The following is a 19,983-nucleotide window of genomic DNA, read 5'->3' on the forward strand; positions in this document are numbered from 1 at the left end:
TCTGCTTTCATTCTAAGCTTTTATATCAGCATTATTATTCAACATTTTTAGTGTTACATAAATCAACAGAAAATCATACTGTAGTGATTCCAAGTAAATGTGTGCATGTTTCTTTAAATGCTTGGTTTGAGCTAGGTGAAGAGTGGGGGTGAAAGAGAGGAATGAGTGAGCGATATGATTGGTTGACTTTGATTGTGGGCGGAGCGAATGCACTTTAGACTGAGAGTGCGGGGAGAAAGGAGGGAGTCAGAAGAAAGCAGGCTAGCTGTGTGCTGCCTGAATATGTTGGAGTGTTTATGACAAAAATATAACCTGTGTGGAACCTGAACTGAGCATGTTTGTGAAAGGACACTCAGTCAGGGAAAGAGAGGCCAGCTGTGTGCTGCCTGAGTAGGTTTCATATTCTTGTGAATGAGAGTCAGAGAAAGAGAGGCTAGCTGTGTGCTGCCTATATTTGAAGTATTTGTGAGAGAACTATTGAATCTAGTGAAGGGGGCTAACTGTGTGTGAAGCCTTAGAAGAGATCGGTGTGAATGAGTTTATAGGAAGTAACTTTAAGAACTACTTTTATGAAACCAATACGCTTCTTGAAAAATAAACATTTATTTTGTTTTGTTATATCCCAGTGTAGCTGTCATTGCTATATCCCATTCCTATCCTCAGGGCCACACAGAACCACGAAGGAGCCTGACGCTTAAACCCGTTACCAAAAGGGAAAACTTAAATAAAATATATTGGAATTTAATATTCCTGGTGGCAGCTAACTACCCAGAGGGTGTGAAGGGAAAGATTAAAGCAAAATCTACCCTAAAGAAAGTACAGGTCATAACACATACTATCCATCATTGCTACATGGATTATTTAAAAAGGAGCAATTACACGAGGTCATAAAAGTTTCTTACCCCAAAAGATCAGCAGATCACAGCCAAGAAGCCCCAATTAATTCCCCTTCCCATATTTATAGGATTTGAGAATCTTTTCTCAACAATAGCTGACTGTCCCACTTGTTAAAGACGTGCATTCTTGGCTAACGCATTATTTTAACTTCAAACATCGTACAAGGTTATCTATACTTGAAACGGCTTCTTAAAGTTTGTTCCTTCTTTCTTGCGACTTTTTATGTTGACAAAGTCTCTATAAAAAGAGTGATGACAAGTTTCTCATACACATGAATATCTTTTGGGCCCACAACCAATGCACTTTGAATCATCTCTTCATTTCAGTGAAGTTGAACGTTCTTGCCATTCTCAGATGCCTCAATGCACCGGAGCCTCAACACAGAGGATCTACTTACATGGGCTAGTGGGGTTTGAGTCCAGTAGCACCTTAGAGACTCATCAGGCTTTAAGAGTATAAGGTTTTGAGAGTCTGAGCTCCCTTCTTCAGACACGAGTAGGAATGGAGACCCCTGAGCCTTTACATCCTAGCCAAAGGCAGGTTGCATATTACAAGGGAGGGCATCAAAGGGAAAAGTACAATGCATCCGATTAGGGCAATGAAAGAAGAATCCCAAATCTTTGTTCAGCCCCGTGGGGAGGGAGCCAATTGATCTGAAGGAACTCCATTACTGCAATATTACATTTTAATCTCCCCTTTAAGATCCTCTGTTTGAGGTCAGCCACTTTTAGATAGCAATTGACTGTCCTGGAAAATTAAAATATTCTCCCACTGGTTTTGAGTGTTATGATTTCTAATATCAAATTCATGTACATTCATTCTTTTGAGTAGGGACTGACCCGTTTGTCCAGTGTAGAGAGCAGGAGGGCGTTGCTGACCCTTAACAGCATGTATACCACTGGAAGATGAACAACGAATGGTAAAACTGGTTGTTATGATCTTCACTTTCTTTCGGGTGGATTTTGCTTTAAATCTCCCCCTTACACCCTCTGGGTAGTTTGCTGCCACCAGGAATATTAAATTCCAATATATTTTTTTTAAGTTTTCCCTTTGGTAACGTGTTTATGCGTCAGGCTCCTTCGTGGTTCTGTGTGGCCCTGAGGATAGGAATGGGAGATAACAATGACAGCTACTCTGGGATATAACAAAACAAAATAAAAGTTTATTTTTTAAGAAGCGTATTGGTCTCATAAAAGTAGTTCTTAGTTCTTCTAGTTGCTTCAACCAAACTCATTCACACAGATCTCTTGTAAGGCTTCACACACAGTTAGCCTCTTTCTCTAGGCTCTATATTTCCCTCACAGAGAACTCCTCAGACAGCACACAGCCAGCCTGTTTTCTTTTCACTCTCAATCCTTTCTCTCTCAGGCGCACACACAGTTTGCCTGCTTCAAATAGAGTGAATATATAGTCCCACAGACACACTCAGTTCAGGCTTCCACTCAGGTTGCCTTCCCCTCACAAATACACGAACACCCTCAGGCTGCACACAGCTCGCCTCTCTGGCCCTGACTGAATGTTTTTCTCTCCCTCAGTAACTGAAAACTGCCTTCACTCCGCCCACTCTCTGTCATCAACCAATCATATCACTCACTCATCTCTCTCTTTCACCCCCCACTCTTCACCTATCTCACCAAACATTTAAAGACACAGGCACCCATTTCTTGAAATCATTACACATCCCCCCCCCTTCTCCTTAAGCGGAACACATCTCTTTTCCAGAAGAGCTGTGTGCAGCTTTCTCCGGCTTAGGGAATGTTTTATTGTCTCTGTAGTTCCAGTTAAGTCCACTTCTCACTCTTCTGTGGTTTTTGGTTTAAAGTCTTGAGTTTCTTTAACTTACATTCCTCCTCTGCTGGGGTGTCATCTTCCTCTCTGGGATGCTCCACTGCTGGGCTGAGGTCATCTTCCTCTCTGGGATGCTCCACTGCTGGGTTGAGGTCATCTCGGCTTTGGTCTTCTCTACTAGGTCGTTGTTTGCTTCTTCTGGTTGTTTCTCTATCAATATTCTGTTCTTTCCTAAACAGTCTATTTCTTCCCTGCAAACAGGGTTTGAGCTCAGTTCTTTACATGCTCTCTTCATATTTGATGCACTGGGTGACTCATTTAAAAGGCTAGCATCCTTCAAGAAGTTTCCTAACTCTTTATACTGTTTTTTGCACATGCTGAGCTTTTCTAGTACTTTCCATTTGTCTTCAATCAGTTCAGCAACTTTACTATCAAGTTGCTTCTCTCCTCCAACATAAAGTCTGTTTCTAATTGACTGATAGCTTCTGTACGTTAGTAGAAAGACAATTAAAAAGGCAACAACGGCAAAATAAATCACCATTTCTAAATGCTGCATTTTTTGTTGCTGTTTTCTAGGGCTTTCTGCAGCCTTTGGTTTCCTATATCCAAACCTTGGTAACTGACTTCTAAATGTTTAGCCTTCTTAAAAGAGGTTTTCATAAGCTCTAGACTTTTCTGAAGCTGTTGTTTCTCACTTTCCAGTTCTTTGTTTTCTAATTGTAACTGAGCCATCTTGAGGTTCATACTCTTCAAAGATTCAACTGTTCTGAGTTCTAAATTCTCTTCATTAATTTGTGTATTCTGTTTCTCTAAGTACTCTAGCTGAAATTTGAAGTTTGTCTCACTATCTAAAGTCTTTTTCAGTTTTATATTTTCCATATGCAGGTTGGAGTTTTCTTGCTCTAAAGTATTTATTTTTCCACAAGTTATCTTTAGGTTAGTAACCCTTTTCTGTAACAACTCATTTTCCCATGCAAAAATGTTTGTTTCTGCATTCATCTCATTCTGGCTGGCCTCCTCTCTTATGTCCTTTAACTCAGAATCCTTCATAATTTCTTTTTTAAACTCCTCAGAGTTTTTATTTATGCCTCCTCCTTTTTCTTGGGACATTTCAGCAGTAATACTAACAGGAGTTTGTCTCTCTCTTTTTCTCTCCTGTAATGTATCAATTGTGTCTGTTGCTAAGATACCTAGGGGCTTGTCTTCTACTCCCCTGGCTTGAACTTGTAGCAAATCATTAGAGTCAGTGCATATTTGAATTCTTGCCTTTGCTCCCATTACATCTCTTCCCAATACTACTGGTATTTTCTGTTCTTTAATAACTGCTACAGGAAAATATTCTTCTTTTCCTCTCCAGTTAATTTTTAGCCGTGCTAGTGGCACTCTTTTAGAATTTCCCCACACACCTTGCAAGGATATTTGCTTATCTGGAATCAGGTTTTTCTTATCAACAAAATCCTCCCTGACCAGTGTTACTGAGGCTCCTGTGTCTAGAATGGCTAAAGTATCTCTCCCATTTATTTGTACCACCTCTCTCAGTTCAGTACACTGAGCAACTTTATCTGTCTTTACCCTACACAAGTAGACTGTTTCTTCAGTGTTTATGGGCAAGGCAGTGTTCTTACTGGGAGTTTCATTTGTGTTTGTTGAGCTTTTGGAGTTTCTATCATCTTCATCACTCTGATCATCTAAGTCAGTTCTAGTGACCCTCCTTACATGCTCAAGCGTTGTTTGCTTGGGTTGGTTCTTTAGACATTTGTAAGCTAAATGCCCTTTCAGACCACATACAAAACATCTTTTATCATTCCTGTATCCATCTTGGTTTCTCTCTATATTTTTATCCTGACTTTTTATAATCTCAGCTCTCTCATATGTTCCTTTCCTTTCTCCCTCTTGTCCTTTACTTGATTTAAACTCTGGTTCATGAGAATAGTCTTTCTTTTCACGGCAATCCCATCCTCCTCTATTAAGTGTTAATCTATCTGCCCACTCTGATGCTTGGTTGATATTCTCTGGAAGTTTATCTTTAACCAGAAGTCTGATCTCTGAAGGAAGTTGAAATAAAAACTGATCCAAAATCATTAGATCCCTTATTCCTTCTTTAGAGTTAGCTTTGGCAGATGAAATCCATTTATCAAAATAGTCTGTCAGTTTGGCACTAAAAGACTTAAATGACTTCTCTTTCTGAGGCACTAGGCTTCTAAACTTCTTTCTGAAGTAATCAGCACGTAGCCTAAATCTGTAATATACTGCCTCTTTGTATTCAGCATAAACAACAGGCTTATCTGAGGGAAATGTGTTGTAGATCTCAGCCAATTCCCCTCTAATTAAGCTGGGTAAATATTTCATATACTGTGTCTCTGGTATTTCCCAGTTCTGAGCAGATCATTCAAAAGTGGACAGGAAAATTTGTGGATCTTCTCCTGACACATACACCATAAAATCTTTTGGGGTAACTCGAGGTAAATCAGCTCTGGGTTCAGAGTTTCCCTCCTTTTTGTCCCCATTCTTAAGTCTCTCTCTTTCTAATTGTAATCTTTCTGCTTCCAAACTGGTGTGTCTTTCCATCTCTTGAACTCTAAGTTCCATTTCAGCTTTCCACTTCTCCCTCTCAAATTGTTTTTGTTCTATTTCAGCTTCGCTTTCAGCTTCCCTTTCCCTTTGTTTTTGTTCTATTTCTCTAGTTCTAAGTTCTGCTTCAACTTTCAACTTTTCCTTCTCAAGCTGGTTTTTTTCTCTTAGAAACTCTAAATATTCTGGACTAGGATTGTACATTCCCTCAGGATTTCTCTCAGATGCAGTACTCCTAGGCTCCACACTGCTTTGTATCAGTATAACTCTCAGTTCTTCTACACTTTTCCCCTCATGAGGTAAATTTAACTCACTGCACTTCTGAATCAGAGCCTCCTTTTTCATCCCCATAAACTCTGCCATTTTTCTCTTTTACTTGTAATTCATTCTACAATTTTACTAAACTTCACCAGATTATGTTCTCTCTTATAAATCCTACTAGTTCTTCTGTGTCTTTCCTTTATAACAGTTCTATATTCCTCATAGGATTTAACTGAACACTCTGTCTCTTTGGCTTTCAGTCCCTTCAGAATGCCTTTCTCTCAGAATGTTCCTTCCTCCCAGGCTATTATATCCCCCTTAAAATATTTTCTTCTCCTCAGGATGTTTGGATCCCACCGCTATGCCACCACTTGTTATGATCTTCACTTTCTTTAGGGTGGATTCTGCTTTAATCTTTCCCTTCACACCCTCTGGGTAGTTAGCTGCCACCAGGAATATTAAATTCCAATATATTTTATTTAAGTTTCCCCTTTGGTAATGTGTTTATGCGTCAGGCTCCTTCGTGGTTCTGTGTGGCCCTGAGGATAGGAATGGGAGATAACAATGACTGCTACTCTGGGATATAACAAAACAAAATAAAAGTTTATTTTTTTTAGAAGCGTATTGGTTACATAAAAGTAGTTCTTAGTTCTTCTAGTTGCTTCATCCAAACTCATTCACACAGATCTCTTGTAAGGCTTCACACACAGTTAGCCTCTTTCTCTAGGCTCTATATTTCCCTCACAGAGAACTCCTCAGACAGCACACAGCCAGCCTGTTTTCTTTTCACTCTCAATCCTTTCTCTCTCAGGCGCACACACAGTTTGCCTGCTTCAAATAGAGTGAATATATAGTCCCACAGACACACTCAGTTCAGGCTTCCACTCAGGTTGCCTTCCCCTCACAAATACACGAACACCCTCAGGCTGCACACAGCTCGCCTCTCTGGCCCTGACTGAATGTTTTTCTCTCCCTCAGTAACTGAAAACTGCCTTCACTCCGCCCACTCTCTGTCATCAACCAATCATATCACTCACTCATCTCTCTCTTTCACGCCCACTCTTCACCTATCTCACCAAACATTTAAAGACACATGCACCCATTGCTTGTGTAGGCTGGAGCTGGCACACCACCCAGTTTGCATTAACAACTCGTTACATCCCTGATTTCTGGTCAGTTGGCACACCACAACAGGAATCAGGGAGTAATTGTAATGTTTCATCTTGTTCTCTCATCGTTCACAAAGCACAACATTCCCATACACTCTAAGTAATATTCTTCTATGCTCAGAAGCTCATGATGTACCTTTCTTTCCGTTATGCTTCCTAGATAAGACAAGTCTGATCACAGCATATTTTGCTTAGTTGGCTGAGAATGGAATGTGTAACTTGTAACTGTTACTATAACCATATTTGGGCATCCGGGACTTCCTGAATACGAGCTAATAAAACTCTCGCCTCCATCCTTGGAGGGTCAGACTTTGCATCCAGACCCTGTCTCATGTCGTTACTACATTTGGCGCCCGAACAGCCAGGGACCCTCCCCCATCTACCAGTGCCTGGAATAGGCCCCTCATCAAGTGCACTCCGTCGCTTCCGCGGCCCCTTATCAACTGGTAAGCATGGGAAGTTCGTTAACGCATCCTCAGCAAAGGCATGCGAGAGAATTATGTTTTTTAGTCAAAAAGTCTGGAGGATCTAGCACATTTGGAGAGATTGCATGTCTCTTGCACCACCTAGCTAATTATTGTCCAGCTTACCCGGAGACTGGATCTTTAAAAATCAAAGATTGGGAAAAGGTGGGCAAATTTCTACATACAGAGCCTAGGGCACCTGTTCAACTGCTACACACTTGGCACCAATGTCGCCATACTGTGGAACGTTTTGGCCCACTTTCAAAACACCCGGGAGCTTCTCTTTCTTTTTCTCCTCTGTATTCTCCTCTTCATGTCTTACCTCCTTCTCCCTCTCACATCTTACCTTCTCCTGCATCTGTTCCTTTGGCACCTAAAGCCGAGGATTCTAAATCTGAAACATCTGAAGCTGGAATTTCAAGCAGGGAGTTCCCTGAAAAAGTAGCTTGGGTTGTTCAACCTAAGGGAGGATATCTCCGAGAAAGGTTGCAATCAGCTCTGGAGGACGCTCCAGAGGAGCATACTAGTGAACTCACAGAAATGTTGGCTATCTGCCCAGTACACTTTACTGGGAACAGAGATGCTGCTGGAAATGAATTTGTAGAGTACAGACCAGTTCAGTATAAGGTTCTTCTTCAGTTAAAAAATGCTATACGAGATACAGGCTTAAACTCTCCTTTTACTCATGGATTTCTAGAAGCTATGATCAGAAACAATCGTATGGTTCCAGAGGATTGGAAGCATCTTTTCCGGATGCTTCTGACCCCTGCTCAATATGTAGTCTGGGAGAGTGAGTTCAGGCAGGAATGCGCTCTTCGCGGAGCTAATTCAGGTGGAGCTTACACTGCAGCTCAGCTTTATGGATGTGAGGATTTTGCTCAGCCAGATGCACAAATAGCTTTGCCTGTAGGGACGCTGGAGCAGTCAGCTTATGCTGTGTTCCATGCTATGAAGCGAGTTCCAACATCAGGGAAATCTCAGCCTTCTTTTTCCACGGTCAGACAGCGACCAAATGAATCTTACCCTGACTTTGTTTTTTTTATTTTTATTTTTATTAAAAAAAAATTTATTGGTGAGCATCCATAAACATACAATTACATTTTAATCCTATCTTATTAAACCTAATCTAATCAGCACCCTTTCTACCCCCTCCTTCTTGACTTCCAGCAGCTTTCCTACCCTCTACCCCCTATATTACTTAACCAATCTTTTTATTAAGCATTTATTAACCTCCCTATACAAAATTACTTACTCTAAGCCTTGTATTTACTCTACGCATACTATATCAATAATACTAATAATAATTTCAATTTTTAACAACATATTCTTCAAACCTTATTGTTAACTAAAAATCTACCTTAATCACCGTTTACTCTAGATTCCACTTTCCCTTATGTAAATTATATATATATTGTATATATGTTGTATTACTTATCCTAGTAACTTATACTATACTATAATCCTGGCTTAGATTGAAATAGATACTTACCCTGACTTTGTTGATCACCTCCAAGAGTCAATCAAAAGGCAACTTAAAAATGAAGTGGCGCAAACTGAACTCTTGCTTAAGTTAGCTAAGGAAAATGCTCTTCCTGAATGTAGACGTGTAATTCAGGGTTTAGGACACAATCCTGAACTGGCTGAGATGATTCGAGCTTGTCAGGATATTGGCTCTGCTTCTCATAATGCGACCTTGCTGGCAGCAGCACTTCGTCAAGCTAATAAACCAGCAGGGAAGTGCTACAATTGTGGAAAATCTGGACACTTTAGAGCAGAGTGCAGAGCCAAAGGAGGGGGGGCAACTCAGTCCCGTCCTCCTGGAAGTCATCCACGATCCCATCAGTCTACTCAAAGGCCAAAAACTAAGGTTTTCACTGGACTAGTGATTGCAGGTCTGTCCCGCAGTCGGGAAACTCAAGACCGGGCCTTTGGTCTCTGGCCCCGGTCCAAACGGAGACAGCACTGGATCAGGCAGTGCAAGATCTGACCCTAGGCTAATTCCATCCCATCTTTCTACAACAAAGTCAGCAACCAGGGGAAGTGCAGGTCTGGATCTTTTCTTACAGACTGCTCTAACTTTCAAATTCCCAGGAGAAGTCTTGGTTACTCCTTCTCAACTAAAAGGACCTCTTCCATCAGGGACTGTGGGTCTAGTTCTTCCTAGGTCCTCTAGTTCTAAACGGGGTATTTTTGTGGTCCCAGGGGTCATTGATAGTGATTATCAAGGAGTTATTCAGATTCAGCTCTGGACTAACTTGCCACAGTCTTTAGCAGCTGGTGATTCTGTGGCACAGCTGATTCTCCTTCCCTATTTTCTCCCCGCAGGGGGACAAGATCGTGATCGTGGGGAGGGAGGCTTTGGGTCTACGGACCAGGCTCAAGCAACACTGGTGGGTCTTACTGCATCCATTTCCAGAGCTCGCCCACAACAGCGTTTCTTTCTTAACGGCCGCTCCTTCTCAGGTATACTTGACACTGGGGCTGATGTTAGTGTAATTTGTGCACAACAGTGGCCCCCAGAGTGGCCTCTAGAAGACTGTCCAACTGTTTGGGGGGTTGGAGGACAGCAGAAAGCACGGCAGAGTGTTAATTTTGTCCAAGTTTCTCTACCTGGTTCAGCACAGACTGTGCCTCTCCGTCCATTTGTTCTTCCAGTCCATGTGAACTTGTGGGGCAGGGATTTGTTATCCCAGCTACAAGCTTCTCTCTCTTTTGCAGAATAGGGTTCTATGGCCATTCCACTTACTTGGTTAACTAATGAACCTGTTTGGATTGATCAATGGCCCCTTCCTCAGGACAAACTTAATGCATTACATGATTTAGTTCAGGAACAGTTACAAGCTCAGCATGTGGAGCCCTCCACTAACTCAAAGCTTAAAGTGTTTTGGACTCACTGTGGCTCCAGAGAAAATTCAATCTCATCATCCTTATACTTACTTGGGGCATCGGATGCTGCGTACATATGCAGCCCCTGTTGACCCTTCTCTGTGTTTTCCTCAACCATGTACATTAGTAGCTCTTCAGCAACTTTTGGGCACTCTTAATTGGGCTCGTCCTTTTATCTCTTTACCTACTCATCTATTAAGTCCTCTCTTTCAACTGCTTACTCTGGGAAAATCCCCAGCTGACATTATTCATCCTTCTGCTGCTGCTAAAGCTGCCCTACAGCAGGTTAACAGTCTGCTGGCAGCTCAGTGTGTGGATCGTTTGCCTGAAGTCTTCCCTCAACTACAATTGTTCATTATTCCAACGCCCATGACACCAACAGGAGTTTGGGGTGTCTTAAAAGGCTCTAAGCTTTATTTGTGTGAATGGCTGTATCTTTCACATGGCAGTCACAGGAATATTCTCCCTTATCCCGAGGCAGTAGCTGAATTATGTGCCATAGCCCGGGAGAGAGCATTACTTCGTACAGGTTATGATTTGTCTGAGATCATAAGCCCTTTTCCAAAAAGAGAATTTAAGTTCCTTTATCAAACAGCTGCCTTTTTTCAAATGGCTCTAGCTGATTTTGTAGGAAACATTTCTTACCATCTTCCTCAAGATAAATGCCTTTCTTTGTTTCGAACAGTCTCTTTCCGTCTGCTTAATCTGCATTGCTCTCAACCCCTGGCAGCAGCTCCCACAGTCTTCAGCGACGGGGGCCGCTCCCGGGGTGCTATTGTTTATCAACTTACTCCTGACAGCCCTTGGATTACTAAATACACAATGCCACAAGCTTCTCCACAGCGCTCAGAACTTGCTGCGGCAATTTTAGCTTTTCAAACTTTTAACTCAACTTCTTTCAATTTGATAACTGATTCTCATTATGTTTCTCGTGTAATCACTTCATTGCCTGGAGCATATTTGGCTCCGCATATAGACTGCAATCTTATGGCTCTGTTTCTCACCTTACAGCAATGCATTTCTGAATGCTGTCACCCCTATTTTACAGCACATATTCGAAGTCACTCTTCCCTGCCAGGACCTCTGACCGAAGGGAATTCCTTGGCAGATCAAGCAGTTCATTCTCTATTTAGTGACCCATTTTTAAGCCATCAGTTTTTTCATCAGAATGCTAAAGGTTTAGCTGCTCAATTTCATCTCCCTCTGTCTCAAGCACAAAATATTGTTTCTGCTTGCCCACACTGCTCTGGTTTTTCCTCTTCCCTAGAGCGGGAAGGAGTTAATCCTCGTGGTCTGGGCCCCTGCCAACTTTGGCAAATGGATGTTACACATGTCCCTCACCTTTCTCCTTGGAAATATTTGCATGTCTCTGTTGATACTTATTCTGGAGCTTTATGGGCCACCCCCCTTCGAGGAGAAACAACCTCTCATGCCATTTCTCATTTACTAGCAGCTATGGCTGTTTTAGGGAAGCCTGCCAAGCTGAAAACAGACAACGCCCCCGCCTACACTTCTCAGGCGTTTACCTCCTTTTGTACTCAATGGGACATTGTTCTTACTCATGGGATACCTTACAATTCAACAGGTCAAGTGATTGTAGAATGTGCCAATCGCTCTTTTAAAACCCTTCTCTCTAAACAATTACAACAAGGGGGGAGGAGGGCCCCCACGATGGGATTAACTATGCAACAAATTCATAAATGTTTATTCACATACAATCAGCTCAATTTTGCGCAGCCACAAGCTGTTGCCTCTTCACCTACCTCTCTGCCTTTGATAGACATTTCAGGCAGAAACCACAGCTACCTACCCCACAGGTGTACTATCGTAGCCTGCCAGATAAAACCTGGATAGGGCCAGTTCCCCTGTTGACATGGGGGAGAGGGTATGCTTCTGTTCTGTCATCCACAGGTCCTTTGTGGGTCCCTACCAGGTGTATCCGACCAGCTCATGGCGTGGCATCAAGCAGCAGCCAATCCTCTGCCAGAGATGGTATCCAGGTACAGGGGTCCAAGGGGCTACCTCCCGCCTGCCGTTTCAAGTGCTGCTTACAGCCACTCAAATCTCTAGCAGGCCTCCTGGAAGAATAGCCCTTACCCCTCCTGTTGAGACTCACCAGTCTCTGGGTTCTTTTCCAACCTGGGGGACTCTGCATACACTTGGTCAGACACTCACAGACACAAGGCTTACATAAAGGGTGTTTATTACTTCAGAAGAATGTATGCAAGTAGCAGGAAACACTCTACTGAGGCACAAGCAAAGGGCATTTAAAACAATAAAAGCTTGTCTATATTAACTATAGCTGACTAACATTTCTCTGAGGAAAACTTGAGGCTTATAGTCATTAACATACTCCTTAAACTATACCAGGCAGGTCTGGTCGTCAGGTCTGGCATAGAGCAAAATATCTCCCTCATCCGCTGGAAAAGTAGTCTCGAGCAATAATTTTGGCTGAGAGGAGCCAACCTCCCCCTCTCAGATCCCTAGCCAATCAGAGGTGCCGTCAATCCGCGTTGCTAGGCGGGAACTGAGATAAGACTCCCTTGTTTCTCAAGGCCCCCTCTCTCGGCAACAGCTTGCAGGTGCAGTTAATTAGCTGAGCCAGACATTCTGCTCCCAGGAAGTTAAGCTAGAACTGGGCCTGTGGAAACTTAGAAGCCTGAACCAATACAGGCAATGGACTTAAAGGGGCTCTGCTAGACAGGTGGAGACCGTGACCCTCGAGGCTGTGCGCCCATCACTGACTGTACGCCCATCGCCTCGCTGGGACACTGTGGCCCAACAACGTGCCCCACTGATAACATGGGGAGCTGTCAAGAGGACCACCAACAGAGCCCAGCAGATTTTGAAAGCGAACGGGCAAAAGGAGAACCTGTGTGCTGCTATCTTTGCAGTTATTACTGCAAATTCTACACTCATTCTGTGTGTGCTTCTTTGTTTTCTGCCAACAACTGTACAAGCTGAAGCCCAGCCTTTGCAAGACCGTCTTCAGTACAGTCTGTGGGAACGGCTGGCTGCACAAGTGAATAGTTTCAACTTTTGTTTACAGCAAACGAATGACATGAACTTATTACTAGCTTCTTGCCTTATTCCTGTGTGTACCCCTCTTGCCTTACTTTTGAATGATACATCTTTAAGCATGTTTTTGAAAAGTAGCAACATGAAATATACTCAAATGTATGATTGGGGTCCAACAGTGCCCCGACTTCCATTGTTTGCAATGTCTCTTTACACTCCTTATGTAGCTTCCAATTCATCACAAAATCAAACTCTCTGCGCTCAAATAGTAAACTGCGCCAAGCACAAATCCAAACCTCATTGCCTTTCTGTAGGACCAAATGTTATTAATTGTTCAAAAACAGAAAATGTTTATTTTGCTTTTGCATATACTCAGTTACCTCCAGGTTGGTTCTTTACCTGTGGCTCAAGAACTTTTAATTACATACCTGCTAATTTGTCTGACTCTCTCTGCTGTTTAAGTCGTTTAGTATTGCTTTACCTTCAAAAGCCATGCTTACTGCTTCTCGTGAGCATCGTTCAGTTACCCTTGATGCTACATGCTCTGAAGAAACTGCTCTTGTTAATAAAGCTGAAGCTGTTGCTTTAGGAGCCTCTTTAATAGGAGTTCCAGCTCTTGCTATACTTAATGCTAACAATTTAAGGCACTTAACTTGCAATTTAGCAAAAACTATTAATGCCACTTCTATAGCCTTAGCAGCACAAAATTCTGAGCAACAAGAACTTCACAATGCTGTTTTAGATAATAGAGCTGCTATAGATTATCTCCTGTTGCTCCATCATCATGGGTGCGAATCTGTAAAGAATATGTGTTGTTTTAATTTGTCTGATAATTCTAAAACTATAAGCAAGCAACTGCAACAACTATCTCACTTACAAACTTCCATAAAAGAAGATGTTTTACCCTCCTGGTGGAAAGCTCTATGGAGCTGGCTGCCAAGTGGCATATTGGGTATCATTGTACAATATGGTACATATGCTCTGATAGAGCTTATTGTAAGTTGCTGTTGTCTTCAATGCATTCCTTCACTTATTGCTTTAATAATTCCAAAACCACATCCTGCTGCATATTCAGTTACCAGTTCAATATCTAGTTACCCAGCCTCCTGGTTTACATCCTCTGATGAGGATGAGGAAGAGGAAGAATGCTCTTGGAATGATACAGAGAATGGCCCTTTGTTGCCACTTTAATTAAATAAATAAAAAAGAGTGAAGTGTAGGCTGGAGCTGGCACACCACCCAGTTTGCATTAACAACTCTTTACATCCCTGATTTCTGGTCAGTTGGCACACCACAACAGGAATCAGGGAGTAATTGTAACATGTTTCATCTTGTCCTCTCATCGTTCACAAAGCACAACATTCCCATACACTCTAAGTAATATTCTTCTATGCTCAGAAGCTCATGATGTACCTTTCTTTCCATTATGCTTCCTAGATAAGACAAAAGTCTGATCACAGCATATTTTGCTTAGTTGGCTGAAAATGGAATGTGTAACTTGTAACTGTTACTATAACCATATTTGGGCATCCGGGACTTCCTGAATATGAGCTAATAAAACTCTCACCTCCATCTTTGGAGGGTCAGACTTTGCATCCAGACCCTGTCTCGTGTCGTTACTACATCTTGAAATCATTACACTGGTATTGTTATGTCCAGTGATCATGATATGGGCGCACTTCTGATGGACAAATCGCCATTTAATTGTGTTATTACTTTGTCTCTCACCTCTCTCCAAGCCTGTTCAACTCTGGGCCCTTTCTAGCCATGAGGACAAGTAAACTCTGTTCCTGCATGTAGAGACATCCTCAATGATTTACTTTTTTTTGTTTTAAATAATTTTTTATTTTAACATCTAGAACAATAAACTACAAAAAACTACAATAGTACAATGGGAGGGAAAGAAGGGAGAGAGAAAAAAAAGGGGGGGAAGGGGGGTGGAAAAATGGGGAAGGCAACTCACAAACACTAAACATTACACTTCAATGCTTTCCCTTCATACTGCCATAATTAAAGAAAATTGCTTAATAAAGTAATGATGGAATGGTTGATCTTACAAAATACAAATTACAGTTCAAATTAAATCTTTCCTCCCCCCCCCCCTGGGCCTCGGACGCAGTTCTCTCTGAGCAGCTACAGCCGCAGCGCTCGTTGCCTCCCCCCTCCCTTCAGGCTTCAAATCTTCTTCTTTTTGCTTGGTGTCTGGTCCAAATTCTGGATTTTTGTCCACAAAATCCCTTAGCTGATCTTCCGAATTAATCTTGTAAGCTTGATCTTTATAACTAAACCCGATTCCTTCCGGAAGTAGCCATTTGTACTTTATGTCATGTTCCCTCAAAAGAGCTGCCAGCTTTTTATACTTAAACCTTCTCTTCCGGACTAAAAATGGAACGTCTTTCAGTATCTTGACTTTATTTCCCAGAAAGTCCAACTCCGCATTATATGAGTTATATAGGATATTGTCCCGGACCCTCCTGGATGAGAACTCAATAACAATCTCGCGAGGCAGCTGCCGCTTCATTGCATATTTTGAAGATGCCCGACGGACTCCCAAAATGGTGCTTTTTACTTCTTCTTTAGTTGCCCTCCCGGGTGTCACTAAAAGTTCCGAGGCAAGATCCCATAAATCCTCGTTTTCCTCCTCTTTAACATTCTGGAGACGCAAAATGGTCTGTGTTCGCTCCACTTGCAGCCCAATCAGCTGGTTTTCCACCAACTTTAGCTCCTTGTTCGTTGCTCTCATAAGTGACGCATTTTCCCGAGCAGACTTCTCTGCCCCCCCGCTACTTCCTTGATGGCTTTCACATCGCTCTCAGTTAAGCCCACCCTTTGATCTGTTTCATTCAGCTTGTCAACAAAGGGTTTTATGGCTTCGATAACCAATCTTTTCACCAGTACCTCAAGCGACTCGCCTCTTCCCTGCAGGGCAGCCGAAACTGACTTGCCCAAAGCAGGACTCTGCTTTTTTGCTGCCATTTTAGGGGGGGGGGGAACCGCCAATCTTCTGAGACTCTGCGAGGGGGGGGGAATCTGAATCTTCTAAACTTCAGATCCCACCACTCCTTCACATGTGCTTGTAGTAACAGAAGGGATTCGCTTACTTACAGGCTTCCGCCTAATCCTGTTCTTTGCCGTTTTCCATGGCCCGGCAGCACACAAGATGCCGCGCACGTCTGCCGGCCTCCATAGGGACAAATGGGCAATTTACCCCCTGCCTCGATCTGCCAGAAGGCTCTTCCCGTCGCGTCCCGGACCCAGACTCCCTCCCTGGGAGCCCTGGGGGCTAACCTTTGCAGATCAGCCGCCCGGTCAGGCTGCTCGGCCGCTTCTTCTCGGACCTGCCGAGAGGAGCGTCCGACATGGCCGCGAAAACGAAAACGAATCCCTCCTCAATGATTTACTTGATGAAATCCAGCAACTGTGTCCTTACATTTCTGGCTATATCTGTTATAACCGTATTGAACGGCTGGGTGAAAAGGCCCAAAGGAGGCAGAGAAGTTTTATGCTGGCAATATCAGCCACGCAGGCAGCTCCTGGAATTTTGACTGCAGAGCCCAGAGGGGTGTCATATGTTCCCCGGGGAAGGAGGGAAGGTTACCGTAAGTGAAGACCACTGCAGCTTCAGTTGGGGTTGCTTTTCAACACTCCAGGTTTCTCCCCTGTGTGAATTCTTTGGTGGAAATTAAGTGTCCACTAATCTTGAAGCTTTTGGGTGGGAACTAAGGTTTCCCTTCTGAATGAAGCATTTCCCATGCTTTCCATGAATTTATAAGGTTTCTCCCCTGTGTGAATTCTTTGATGGCTGCATCCACTGTCACTGAAGCTTTTCCACATTCCAGGCATTTATATGGTTTCTAATCTTTATGAATTCTTTGGTGGACATTAAGCTTTCCCTTCTGACGGAAGCATTTCCCACACTCCACACATTTATAAGGTTTCTCTCCGGTGTGAATTCTTTCATGGTGAACAAGTTTTCCCCTTAAAATGAAGCTTTTCCCACACTCTGGGCATTTATATGGCTTCTCCCCTGTGTGAGTTCTAATGTGGTAATTAAGGTTTCCACTATCACTGAAGGTTCTTCCACACTCCAGGCATTTATATGGTCTCTCTCCTGTGTGAATTCTTTCATGGCGAACAAGTTTTCCCCTTAAAATGAAGCTTTTCCCACACACTGGGCATTTATATGGCTTCTCCCCTGTGTGAGTACTTCTGTGGTAATTAAGGCTTCCACTGTCACGGAAGCTTCTTCCACACTCCAGGCATTTATATGGTGTCTCTCCTGTGTGAATTCTTCGATGGGAATTAAGGTGCCCACTCCGATTGAAACCCCTTCCACACTCCAGGCATTTATAAGGTTTCTCTCCTGTGTGAATTCTTTCATGGAGAGCAAGGGTTCCCTTTCGACCAAAGCTTTTCCCACACTGCAGGCATTTATATGGTTTCTCCCCTGTGTGAGTTCTTCTGTGCTGATTAAGCCTTCCACTGTCACGGAAGCTTCTTCCACACTCCAGGCAATTATATGGTTTCTCCCCTGTATTATTCCGTTGATGGCGAGTAAGGCTTCCTCTTTTACTGAACCTTGCTCCACACTTCAGGCACTTATAAGGTGTCTCTCCTGTGTGAGTTCTTTTATGGCGATTAAGGCTTTTACTGTCACGGAAGCTTCTTCCACACTCCAGGCATTTATAAGGTTTCTCTCCTGTGTGAATTCTTTCATGGATAACAAGGGTTTTCTTTTGACCAAAGCTTTTTCCACACTCCAGGCATTTATATGGTTTCTCGCCTGTGTGAATTTTTTCATGGAGAACAAGTTTTCCCTTTACACTGAAGCTTTTGCCACACTCTGGGCATTTATATGGTTTCTCCCCTGCGTGAATTCTTTGGTGGGAATTAAGGTGTCCACTTTGACTGAAACTTCTTCCACACTCCAGGCATTTGTATGGTTTCTCCCCTGTGTGAATTCTGCGGTGGGAATTAAGGGGTCCACTCTGACTGAAACTTCTTCCACACTCCAGGCATTTATAAGGTTTCTCTCCTGTGTGAATCCTTTCATGGCGAACAAGTTTCCCCCTTAAACTGAAGCTTTTTCCACACTCCAGGCATTTATATTTCTCCCCAGCATGCATCCTTCTGTGGGAATTAAGGTGTCTGCTCTGATTGAAGACTTTTTCACACTCCGGGCATTCATATTTTTTCTTTCTATTACCCGTTTCCCAATGCGCATTAATATCTGATTTTTCAGACATTTTTTCACCACTTTTTGTGCCCTCACTTCCATTGCCTTCTATGTACATTTTTTCAAGAAGAGGGATTTCAGGAGCATTTTTACCATATAAAAGGCCAGAATTACTCTTTCTTTCTGATGGATGTTTTCTCTCCCCCTTCCTCAGGGTATCACAATTTTCAACCTTCCCTTTCACATCTGAATATGTATCCCCTTTTTCCATCACTGGATGCTCAGAGGTTTCATTCATGGACCCCCACATGCCTCCTGCAGAAAGAAAGAGGAACCTGGTGTGATAATAGGACCCACACTATCTTGTACCATTTACAACCGATCCAGATCAGATCTTCCTCCTTTGCTTTGTGATGATCATGTTTGCACTCTGGGAATGCTCAGGGGTTAAATGCATACAGTCTGTAGACACTTCCCCCCTCCTCCGCGTTCTCTATTCCTTTTAAATTCCAGGCTAACTAACCTGGCAGAGAAGCCATTCCTATGGTAATAACTGTAGCCCAATAAGGCAAAAAACAGTGAATCTACAATGGAGAACACCCACCCCACTGTGCCTCTGGGGCTCTAAGTGAGCCTGTTGTTTTAAGTTTCTCTTTTCTTGCCTTGGTAAATTGAGAGGGGGAGGGGTTTGAGGGTGTTGAGGGAGAACAAAAGCCACCCTTTAAGTGATAGCCAGCCAGCTGTGATTTAACACACAAAATAGAGGGTCTGAAAAGAGGTGGCCAGCCTCTTGCAAAAGAACAGAAATATTTTTTACAAATAGGGAAAAACAAATGCCTTTTTAACTTTCTCATTTGCTCTCTGCTGAGATATTGTCATTTTATGCTGTTTAGCCGTATGTTCTTTTTTGAGAGTCAACTGCATGAGAGATTCTTTAAGAGAATAATAATATCATGATATTTGATTTATATACCGCCCTTTAGGACAACTTAATGCCCACTTAGAGTGGTTTACAAAGTATGTCATTATTATCCCCACAACAATCACACTGTGAGGTGGGGGAGTTGAGAGAGCTCTGAGAGAGCTGTGACTGGCCCAAGGTCACCCAGCTGGCTTCAAGTGGAGGAGTGGGGAATCAAACCTGGCTCTCCAGATTAGAGTCCCGCGCTCTTAACCACTACACCAAACTGGCACTCCAGAGAAAAAAATTATGTTCCCAAAATCGGAATTCTCTGTTCCTTTCCACCACAGAAAGCCTCCTGCTCTGTCCTTACAATGGAGCAGCTGCTTCGTTGGAAATGCCTCTTCGTGGACTCAAGCTGGCTTTTGACTAGTAATCATCTGTCGATTACTCGGTGCTCTGAACTGTTTGGGGTGTGTGAGGAGAGATGGCAACGGATACCCATAGACACTAGCCCTGGAAGAAGAAGATCCGAAACGGGAATTGGAAATGAAAGCTGAAGCCCGTTGGCTAGTTATGTCTTTCTGATTCCATCTATAGCCATATGGACGGTTTTTCCTCAGTTTGCACTCTCCACCTCCAGTTGAGCCTATCACTGCATATGTTTGAATTTTTGTAATTATCCTTGGCGATAGACCTCCTTATTGTATTTTTGGAATTTTTGTAAACTGTTTACACATTACTGCACTTTTGCACTTTTGTATAAATTATTATATATATATTTTTCATTGCTGGTGTTGTTCTCCGGTTTGTGTTTTACGTTTGTCTGTGCCCGGGGGCTTCCCTTTTGGC

At 42.8% G+C, this 19,983-nt stretch overlaps 1 pseudogene; it reads right to left on the reverse strand.

The window, feature by feature from the left end:
- The window catches only part of LOC129327237 (zinc finger protein 721-like), a 57,274-nt pseudogene that overhangs the window by 21,597 nt on the left and 15,694 nt on the right, over nucleotides 1-19,983 (reverse strand).

The sequence above is a fragment of the Eublepharis macularius genome, chromosome 4, assembly GCF_028583425.1.
Source record: "Eublepharis macularius isolate TG4126 chromosome 4, MPM_Emac_v1.0, whole genome shotgun sequence".
NCBI classification, from domain to species: Eukaryota; Metazoa; Chordata; class Lepidosauria; order Squamata; family Eublepharidae; genus Eublepharis; species Eublepharis macularius.